The following is an 8805-nucleotide window of genomic DNA, read 5'->3' as shown; positions in this document are numbered from 1 at the left end:
CCTAATTCTAATATATCCTAATATATATATGTCATATCTCACATATATATCTTATATATTTCATATATAAATTATATATATAGGTAAAATACACATTACATAGAGATATGACTTAACATAAGTTCCATTTGATTCTTTTCCCATTCAGGGAATGCAAATTAATGCTAATGATCTTTTTTTAAGTCTGAATTATTTTCCCCATTTGTCACTCTTTAACCTTTATTCTTCTTTGCATTTATTCATGATTAATTCACTACCAAGAGGCACTAGGATTTTTTTTCACTCTTCCACAATTACAAAGTCCCTTTCAAAAATAGCCAGTATTTATGCTTAGTCAACTTTCAAGGTCTTGCTTTAAAAAAACAATGAAGCATTTGTTTTATGCAATTTCTTAATTCTAGTCTCTAAACTGGAGACTCTAGAGAGCCTTCAGGGTGAAGGACGAAGGAAAGAAAGGCTGATAAATACATTGCTGACTTGTCTGTAGTATAAGATAAGGTGTAAAAGTAAACAAGATGCCAGTAACTGCTGCAGATAAGATGGTGAAGGGGCACTGAGTGGGCTGGCACAGAAAGTAAACAGGGATTTATTTAAGGAACTGTGCATGATAATCTGCACTGTTTTTTGTAATTCCATGTGGGAAGGGAAAACAATTCAACAGCCTTGGGGATCTTGCCTTGTGGCCTTAGGTTGTGGGGAATTGCCTTCATGGGTATGGCTGCCAAATAGATAACATTCAGGAAAAGAATGACTAATCATGTTCGCTACATTTCATTCTCTTACCTTGTGTGAACATGGAGTTAGTTAGGTGCAAAGCTCAGAATTTTATTCTTGGTATTCTATTTGAATTTATTTAAATTTATTGAAGTGTCAAGTCTTTGTAACTTGTGTACCAGCTCCCTTCCTTTTCTATCACACCTGATGTATGTCTAAATATTCTTTTCAAATATTTATGATACATTAAAAATTCAAATTCTGTAAATAAAATAAATATATGTAAGTAAATCCCACCAACAGTCTATTATCAGTAATCTCCATACGTAGGTTTACATTCAATATAACCCATTTACAGAGACTGCTCTATAATCATAGACTTTAATGTTCAAAAGATCATGATTGAAACATTTTAATCAAGACTTTTAAGCATCTAGAGGCTTTTGTATACCAGTTAGCAATTTGCTATTAAATAATGAATTGAAATAACTTTTTGGTAGACTGTGACCAGTGACCTAAGACCTATTGACACTGTTTAGATTCTCTAACTTAGTTCATTAACTATGCTTATATAATTAAGAACAGAAATAAACATTACCTTGCCTCATCCAGTTACTCTGAAAAAAAGTACATAGAAGGCAATTGAACATTGGGTTAAAGATTCATCTTGCTCATGTTGACAGAGACAACAAGAGCCTTAATCTGAACCAACAGATACTGGACTCTGCATCCCAGTCTTCAACTTTGTGTTCCATTTCCTTCAACAAACAAGAGACTAAAACCACCACCATGCAGGGACTTCCTAGCAGGTTTACATTTAGGGATGAAGGGAAAGTACTAGGAGAAAGCTCTTTTCTTCCTGACACTATTTTATATTTTATTTATAGCTTTTTTCTTCTTTCATTCTTTTTCACATATTGTGCCTTTTGTCTCCTTTTCTTTTAAGTTAATCTGCCTTAAATTTTCTTACGCCTTTCAGTTTGTGCACTTAATTCCTTTTGCATTTCTAAAGGAGTAGCTGCTAAAGATTTCTTATTGTTTAATGACATCAAGTTTTATAGCTGCCACAGCTATCTAGTTGCCTCTGTCTGACAGCCCTTAAACTGGTGAAGAGCTTTTTGAAAGATGTAGAGAACAAAACAGCTGAAAATATTTGCCATCCATAGGTGTCCAGGAAGGAGTCCACTGGGATGTGTAGGAAGCATAGCTCCTCATTCTCCGGGGCTGAGAACCCTCCCCAGTCTGTTCTCCATCCAGCTTCTTGGTGCTATTTTCCTGAGCTACTTCTAGCAAATCATTGAAACTGAAGGTGGTCTGGGGCACCCCCAACAACAGTAAGGCAGACTAGTCAGTCTCTGTGACTCCTCCTTCAGATCCCCTCTTCTGGGGTGAGGTAATGGAAGACTGACTAGGGTCTGGGCACTCGCTTGTTGCTCACAATAGTGGATTAACACTGTAAAAAGATCAAATAGTAAATATTTCAGGCTTTGCAGGCCATTTGGTCTCTTGCAACAGAAAACCAGCATAATGTTTTCTCAACAAAGTTTGGCCTTTGCTCTGGAAGATCCACTCATTTAATCACATCATCAACTCTAGTACTGAGATCACAATAACCCCCATCATATCCTGCTCACTCTGTGAGGATATTCTGAGCACCCTTATATCCTCAGTTAGGCCAGTTTTGCCCCTCGGTGTCTTTCTGCTAATAGGTTTGTGTCCATGGTAGTACAAGGTAAGGGGTGGCAGGTACCTTCCTGGGTGTCTCAGTTCCAGGATATGAATCTAAAGTATGATACAGCTGGACATAGCACCCAAATTCAAAGACCCCACATGGGAGCCCTCAGTGTAACCAGTGAGACAGACCCCCTCCCCTTTTTGTCTACAAATTGAGTCCTTAGCTGCCATCTAAGAAAGGTAAAAGTTGGGAAGATGGTTGCCTTTACTCTTTGTGGCAGGAAAGTCCCTGGGATTGTTACTGATGTTGCTGGTGCCCAGTCTGTTACCCTCTTGGGCCTCAAATGCTCATACCTGCTGATGTCCCGCCTGCCAGCAACTGCACTTATTTGCTGACGGCTTTCTCTGGTGGCCTGATCTACACTGCATATGTACCTCAGGCTGGGAATACTGGAGGATTAGTGCCACCCTCAAACCCTGGCAATCTTTGGCTGGTGATTTACTGCTTGCTCTCTGCTACGGGAATAACTCTGAGGAGCATGTTCTATACTGGCTTCCAGAGTATCCCAGTGGCATTAAGATTTCATTAGCCAAAGTGTAACTTCAATGCTGCCTTCTTGGCTCTCTTCCTTTCCCCACTTTTCTCCTAGTACTCTTGGAATCACCTCTCAAATACTTATACAGATCCTTATCTCAGGATCTGCTTCTGGGATAACACACACTAAGACACTTGTCAACTTGTCTGCTGCTCCTTACCTGCTCTGGGCTCATCTTCTCTTTTGTTGGTTCTGAATACACACTGATTCCTGATGCAGGTTTAGGCAGCTCTGCATTGTAAACCTTTAGTAGAGTCTGGCCAGTACTGTGGACAGAGTAGATTGGGTATTACACTGTTGGTCTGTTGATGCTGCCTTCTTGGGTTCACAGAATAAGCCCTCGCTGCATAAGTCTTCAGCAGTGCCCCCAGCTGAAGGCTAGCTCTCTCAGACTTAATTTTCATTTTCTCCTCTGCCTCATCCTTGATGTCTTCCTTCTTTGATCACCCCCATCTCTTAGCAAAGTCCTTGTCCCTCTATTTCCTGGGCTTTTTCCCTTTACAGAAAAGATCGAGTCTCAGTATCTTCTTGTATCTTGCAATGTTGACAGCCTCAAGTTTCCACTGTATGTCATTAAGCTGTCTGCTTTCTGCTGGGCAAGAGATGTGTCCTAGAAGAGAGAGAGAGAGAGAGAGAGTGTGTGTGTGTGTGTGTGTGTAGGCAGGAGGGAGATAAGGAGTGAGAAATTATGGCTGTAACTATTTTTTTTTCTCAAAGTATCTGGAATCTAACTGCACTAACTATGACAGACGGGGTTTGATCACTAAGAAGACTCACAGGAACCAAAATGATCAAGCTTACAAATCTGCAGCTTATTGCAGGAAGGAGATCTGATACAGCACAAGCACAGAGGAAAGATATGCATCACAGCCCAAGGCTGCCTTACAATGAGGGGCCTGGAGAAGTTAGGCCTTTGAGCCAGACATTCTGTCTTTGTAAGGACCACATGTATATGCTTCCTCTCCAGGACCAGTACCAACTGACATGGAACCTTTTGAAACCAGGGAGCCAGAACTGGAGTCTCAGTTGGGGTTTCTTATACCCTGCTGGCCACATAGGCATGCTCTTGCTACATAGCCTTGAAAGCACAACTCTCTGAAATCTCATGGAGACCAGATGCAAATTATCAGTCTCACGGTTATCAATAAACAATGCCGAAAGCTAGAACAGACTGGCCCCAAACTTATCAGACCCATGGTCACAAAGCAACACTATGAATCTTCACAGTTCATGTCTTCATCTGGGGGTCAGTGCCTTGCAGGTACTTTGGCAGAACAACTCTGGTCAATTCCAGGTCTTGCAGAACTACCCCTCACAGCACAGTCGAGCTTCCTGACTTGTGATCAAGGCCTTTTTAGGTCTAGGAATAACTCTTGGTTTGACAGCAATTACTTGCCTTAAAGCATCATATACTTACAGGGACAATCAAAATTCACCAAATTGCAAACATCTGTAATTAACTAACAAGGGGTTGGTATGGATTTAAACAGCTGAACAATCCAATAATATTAGCACAGAGTAGCAGAAACTTTTCCATAGTTTGGACTAACTTTGTAATTGTTTTTGTCTCCCTGACTTACAGTTATCTGCATTTTAAGGTATACATCTATTGGGTGAGAGAGATTACTAATCATCATTCATCAAATCTAAATCTTCTCAGGCCAATTCTCCCCTGTAGGGATAACATCATGAGGGGGCTATAATCTAACTTCCGAACACTTTTGATCAACCACGTCAGTAATACCATAAATTTTATTAGCTTCTACAATATTAACTTTGTCTATGATTTCCATATTATACCATATGGTAATATCATGGAAAATTCCTTTTCTCTGGTTTCATGGTTTGAGAGAGAGTGGTTTCCAGTGAGACGTGTCCCACAGCTGGGTTTATCTGTTCTCCATAGAGAGCCCACTAGCCCTATTTAAAGTTTGTCCAATACCTCTGAGTAATGTTATGGGAAAGGAATAGTGAGCCCTCGGTCATGGCACTAACGTTGTTAAAGAGAACCTCAGTAGGTTGCAATCTCCAATTACAGATTTCCACAGACTGTGTAGCCCAGTTGTCTCCTATGCTGTGAGAATCTCTGGCTATTGGGCCTCAGATAGCCCGGACTCCATCTGATCTCAGATGTCGAAGAACCCAGCTGTGCTGTTACACAAATTCATTCCTATCACTGAGCTTGGACATCTTATCTTGGTGTCTGCTCTGACCGCAAAGCTCATTTTCCTTTGTTGCCCTGCAGTTGTCATCCTTGTCTTTCCTCCTGGAGGAAAATACCATGGAGGTTTCCCATTTGCTCCAGACCTTTCTTTTTTCCTTCAAAATATAATTCCTCATTAAAAGTGAATTTCTCTTCATCAATTACTCCTAGCCCAGCTCCTAATTCTCCTACAGCTCTTATTTTCAAGCTGGCAAAAACTGTTTGATCCACCAGACCTGTTGTTGACATGCAGCACTAACTTCTTACAACTAGGACATAAACCAGGGACACAACAGTGTTGATTCCCTCAGGCTAAGGTCCTGTGAGTAGTCGTCACTGCTAACCAGACTTTGGTTGGATATGCTATAGTACTTCCCACAGTCATCCACACAGAATTCTGGGCTTTTCATTTTCAGGAATGTTAGTCTAAATTCATTTCCTTTCTCAGTGATCCAAATGTTCCAATTGCCCCTCTGCCTCTTTATAGCCTTCCACCCACAATGATGGGGCAAAGAGCTATTTTTACACACAGTGTTTTGACAGATGGAACATGCAGAAGATGAATTTCCACTGTCATTTTCCAGTTCCTTCCTTAAACCATCACCATCAAAATTAATGTCCACGCGACTGTTCATTTACTTTATTATTAATCAGTGTTGTTCAGATTCAACTGGATATGCATTCCCATAGTTTTCTTCCCAACTCAGGTCTTCAGTAATAGCTCCATCCTATGAAATAGGAACCAAAAGACATGGCTGTCAGCCACCTTAGTATTGTTCTGTAGCGTTACAGTCAGAGCTTCCATCTGTTCATCTATTTCGAGGACAAAGACCACTTTCAAAGTTATGTATATGTGTGTTGGGCTGGCTATTCTGCTTACTTCTTGGTGATATAAAAGAGGAGATTTTGACAGAGGCCTTTACCCAAAGGACATTTAATTCAAAGCTAAGAAAGAATAATATTCTCCTGTTCTATGCTTCTCTTAAGGCACCACAATCAAATTAGATTTTTCCCTTCTATAACACCCATTTAGTAGCCTACCCTCTCCTCAGCAACAATTTCAACATTCTTCCATTTGTCACTAATTTAATCCAAACATTTCTCCCCCATGTAGGTCCCTCATTAAGTCAATGAGTGGTTCTATATGGCTGGTAGCAAGATGAGATATTCCAGGATTTCCCATTTAGTCTGTTACCAATTGTAAGGGATCAGAAATGGATAGACAGAAAAAAGGGATTATCTTTTCCATGAGGCAATAAACATTTGCATAGTCAGTTTCAACTTGGCAAGTGCAGGGAATAGATAATTCATCCCATCATCTCTTTGGAATTTTTGTATTTAGGTTTAAATTAATATACAGGCTAACTTTTTCAAAGAATATTACCAGACTTTGGGATCCTTAATAGTAGCTCTAATTTTAGGGACTAACCACCATTGAAAAAGAAAACTGTGGTGAAGTAGGGAAGATTTGTATGTTACCTTCTATAAAGGGTAAACCTTTTCTCCCTAATTCCACTACGAAGTGTAATCATCTATCTAATGGAAATCAATTTTTAGTTCCCCTCATCTTAAGTTGCAAAACACAATGCTGGAGTTTTGTATACCAGCCCTTTGCTTCTTTGTCCTGCCTACCTTCTGAAGCAGGTGTGTTAATTATCCATTCCAGTTTTCTATTAACCCACTACTTTGAAAGCAATAAATAAGTCAACCGAGTGTAATATTATTTTACTTACTGTTGCCTGCATGGGCAGGGAACTGAGGATCTAGAGCTGAAGAGATGTAGCTAGGAAGGTTTAATTTACTTTAAGTTTCTACCAAGTCTGAGGTCAGGAGAATGGGATAGAGTCGTGAGGAATCTCAGTTTGCCTCTTGCTTCATCAGTCTTTCTCCTTTGGGAAACTACGTATTTCTGAAAGACGTGTAGTTTCTGAACTCAGAGGTACTTAACTTTTTATTACCCATATTCTATTCTTGATTTTGAAGTGGATACCTAATGAGTACATGTTAATTAAAATTGTCAAATGAGGATGCTCCAGGCTCAGGTTATGGTTACCAAGTGAAAAAGAACAGTTTTTTTTCCCCTTCCAGTGAAATTATAAAGGGGAAATGTAACCAATTCCTTTTTCCCTTCACTTTAATAAATTTAAAGGCACTGCAAATGAAATTAACAAATTAAAATGGTATGAAGTAATAGAAATGTCTTTATAATTTAATCACACGATATAGAAGAAATATATAGGAAGTATTTCAATGTAATTTCTGAATGCACAATTTCATTTATAAAATATGAAAATGGGATAGACTGGGATTTCAAAATTGTAGAACAGATAAACAAGATTACACTGTATAGCACAGGGAAATATACACAAAATGTTATGATAAATCACAGAGAAAAAAATGTGACAATGAGTGTGTATATGTCCATGTATGACTGAAAAATTGTACTGAACACTGGAATTCGACACAACACTGTAAAATGATTATGAATCAATAAAAATGTAAAAAAAAAAAAAGAAAATGGGCACAGGTAATTTATGGTTATAGATGTCAGGATAAAGCTTATGCATGAGCGTTGAGTGACTATATAAGAGAACTTCTGAGATACTTATTTCTTGATTTGGGTGGTGGTTATATGGGTATGTTCAATTTGTAAAAATTAATCAATTATACATCTATGGTTTAAGTACTTCATTCAGTTATGCTTTGTGTACTTTAGTTGTGTATATCATACTTAAAAAGTAACAAAACAAAAACAAAAAGTAACAAAACAAAATGAAAATGCAGCCTTAATCCTCTAGCAAGTTATTTCTATTAGGAGAGACAAGCAAGAAAACCTCCATTTCTGTTTCTCTTCATCCCTCTGTACAGATTCGTATTCCCATTTTCATTTGGACTCATTTTCTTTCTTCCTGAAGGACTTCCTTTCACGTTTCTTGTAGTGTTAGTTTGCTGGTGATAAATTCTTTCAGTTTTTATGTATCTGAAAATTTATTTTGCCTTTGTTTTGGAAATTTTTTTTTCCTTAGGTACGGAATTCTAAATTGATGGTTTTTTTTTTCTTTCAGCCCTTGAAAGATGTTGGACCAGTTTCTTCCTGCTTACATTGTGTCTGATGAGAAATCTGCTGTCATCAAAAAAAAATCTTATTAATTTTATATGTAATTCCCACCTCCATCCCCTCGCTGCTCTTAAGACTTTTTTAAAAATACTGCTTTTGAGTAGTTTGATGTGCACTGTGTAGTTTTCTTCATGTTTCCTGTGTTTGGGGTTCGCTGAGCTTCTTGGTTTACAGTTTTCATCAAATTTTGAAAGCTTGTGGCCATTATTTCTGCAATGTTTTCTCTGTTCCCTCCTTTCTCCTTTCCTTCAAGGACTTCTAGTAGGCATTTATTAGGCCACTTGAGGTTGCCTTACAGCTTAGAGATGCTCTCTTAAATTACTTGAAAAAAATTCTCTTTTAACTCTGTGTTTCATTTTGGGTAGTTTATATTGCTGTATGTTCAAGTTCACTAATCTTTTCTCCCACAATTCTGATTTATCATTAATCCTTTCTAATTGTATTTTTAGTTCAGATATTTTAGTTTTCATTTTTAGAAGTTTGATTTGGGTCTTGTAAAA

General features: G+C 38.4%; 2 long non-coding RNA genes across 5 annotated transcripts in view; both read right to left on the bottom strand.

The window, feature by feature from the left end:
• Positions 1–1076: 1076 nt before the first annotated feature.
• On the bottom strand, positions 1077–3245 carry LOC140689010 (uncharacterized). Its single transcript, XR_012063864.1, has 2 exons — positions 3145–3245; positions 1077–2167 (listed from the first exon to the last, which is right to left on the bottom strand). It is a non-coding gene; the product is annotated as an uncharacterized lncRNA (long non-coding RNA).
• A 37-nt stretch (positions 3246–3282) lies between these two features.
• Positions 3283–8805, bottom strand: part of LOC140688905 (uncharacterized) — a 31815-nt gene continuing 26292 nt past the window's right edge. For 2 of the 4 annotated variants that reach the window (XR_012063741.1, XR_012063743.1), the window contains exon 5: positions 5806–5915. This is a non-coding gene — a long non-coding RNA (uncharacterized lncRNA). Of the gene's footprint in view, positions 3595–5805; positions 5916–8184; positions 8309–8805 lie in introns of those variants that run through there. The other 2 variants (XR_012063742.1, XR_012063744.1) reach the window with 2 other exon arrangements.

Source organism: Vicugna pacos, chromosome 24 (genome assembly GCF_048564905.1).
Source record: "Vicugna pacos chromosome 24, VicPac4, whole genome shotgun sequence".
Classification (NCBI taxonomy): domain Eukaryota; kingdom Metazoa; phylum Chordata; class Mammalia; order Artiodactyla; family Camelidae; genus Vicugna; species Vicugna pacos.
Note: the sequence above shows the minus strand (reverse complement) of the source record. Positions and strands in the feature narration are given on the sequence as shown.